Consider the following 2149-nt stretch of genomic DNA (forward strand, 5'->3'; position numbering starts at 1 on the left):
GGTGCATAGGATATTCATCATCGCACGAAGGCGAAGCACATTGAGATTGAAATCCACTTCATCCGTAAAAAAGTTGCTTTATGGCACCTTCGAGTGCTACATGTCCTTTCTGCACATCAGTTCATGGACATCATGACTTAGGGACTGTCTGTACAGTTGTTTAGTGACTTTCAGTCCAGTCTATGCGTCCAATTCTCTCCATTTGTGAATGCGGCACGAGTATTAGAGATATGTATAGTCTAGAGATATGTATGTACTTGTACTTCAAGGTGTATTTTGACTATACACATGAAAGTCACCCTTTCTATAACGAGTGTGAGGTGTTCTCTTAATCTTCTACATTTATGGTGTTGTATGATCAATTTAGTGTAATAGAACCATTGTGCTGATATGCTGGCTTTTCCTTCAACAAACTCTCAGGCTGGAAAAAGTTGCTTCTCATTACTAATTCATATTTCCATTATACAAACAAAATGATGAATCATGCATTCAATCGCTTTCTTCCTAATGATGTGGGATGGAGAAATCTGTTTGAAATGGTAAGTTTTTATCTCTCCCTTATACCAGTTTTGTAGAAGTGTCTGTTTGGCAGTCATTGCTTACAACACACTGGAAACTTCATTAATATCCATTGATTCTTTTTACTATAGGTTATAGTCTCTGCAAGGAAGCCAGAATTTTTCCAGCTTTCACATCCATTGTATGAGGTTGTAACAGATGATGGACTGATGTGTCCCTGTTTTAAAGTAAATTCAGGTCAGATTCTTCATGGTTCACGCTATTACTGTTGTGAACCAGTAACTCATAGAACCTCTAATAATTCTTTTTCTGTCACTGTGAATGAACATGTTTCGTTCCAAACATTTTATGCGCCCAAGTCATTCCTGTTATGGTATTATCTGGTTCATTATCTGACACTCATCAATCCTTAGGCTGTTGAACTCATGCTTGTCGATGCACTCATTGAGGCTAATGACTACTTGGGGATATCATTGCATGCACACGACCCAGAAGATTTTTGGAAGGTTTGGTTTCTGTCATTGTTATTACAGCCATAATTTTCCCGCCTATCTTACATCCCCTGAAATTACAGTTGGATGACACAATCATCAAAACCATTGAGACTGCTCCCAACAATGAACTGAAAAAAGCAAAAGAAATCATTCAACGTATTCGTCGAAGAGAACTTTACAAGGTAGTATGATGCTCATATACAAGTGTTGTTTTGTCATGCCATTTCGCATGCTTAGTATGCATAGGATATTCTATTTTTTAACACAGTTGTCCCATGCCATGAATTCATGTGAATTAATTTACTCTTTTCTCAATCTTATACATCGAAATCCTGTAACCTATTATATCACAGCTTCATGAGAGTAGTATGCTTGTGTTGTAGATATAGTAATTCTGGCTTGTTTGAACAAACCAAAATTTCTTCCAAATACAAGTTACATGTCCTAAAGAGTAACCTATTTTATCAGATGCTCTATACTTAGGAGGAAATGTTGTTTGGTCGTTGGAGATGTGTGTATAATAATGCCTATATGAAAAAAAAAGAAAAAACAGTTGAAGTAACCTTGTTATGCATCTTGTAGGCTGCAGTACAGCTATACTCTTACTAGAATTTATGCTTGATCTATGTTTCTGTTCAATAGATGCATAATGTAGCATCAGTAATGTAATGGTGTACTTATTGCTTAAGTTACTCTTCCTTTTTGTGAAAGTATTGAACTGTTCTGTTATTTTGAGTTCCAGTTTTGCAACCAGCTAGTATTCTGTTCCAAAGGACAAACCGGCGCATTTCAAAAATATTACTGCACAGGACATAGTTTGTTCGCAGGTTTGCGCTTTTTCACATTTTATTAAGGTTGGCTGAAATAAATAATCTGGCCTCTCAGAAGAATTCACACCCTTTTTAATGTTGACTCAACTGTCTTCAGAAATCTTCTGAGGTGCTGCCGAAAGAAGAGGATGTTGCAGTAAGCAATGTTAAGATAGATCTTACTCGTGGAAAAGATAACCCCCTTGAAAGGTTTTTGATATTTGAATGGTACTTAGTTCTCTTATTGATTTGTCTGAAACATTGAAACTCTAATTGATTGCATTCTTTTATGTATGTAACAACCAACCACCAGCATCAAGTTCTTTA

The 2149-nt window shown here is 36.3% G+C and overlaps 1 pseudogene across 1 annotated transcript; it reads left to right on the forward strand.

Moving 5' to 3' along the window:
- The first annotated feature begins 242 nt into the window (after positions 1 to 242).
- On the forward strand, positions 243 to 1150 carry LOC109939437 (5' nucleotidase superfamily pseudogene; annotated as a pseudogene). The gene is made up of 3 exons (NR_161335.1): positions 243 to 539; positions 651 to 1025; positions 1094 to 1150. The product of NR_161335.1 is annotated as a 5' nucleotidase superfamily pseudogene (transcript).
- Positions 1151 to 2149: the final 999 nt, after the last annotated feature.

The sequence above is a fragment of the Zea mays genome, chromosome 5, assembly GCF_902167145.1.
Source record: "Zea mays cultivar B73 chromosome 5, Zm-B73-REFERENCE-NAM-5.0, whole genome shotgun sequence".
Classification (NCBI taxonomy): Eukaryota; Viridiplantae; Streptophyta; class Magnoliopsida; order Poales; family Poaceae; genus Zea; species Zea mays.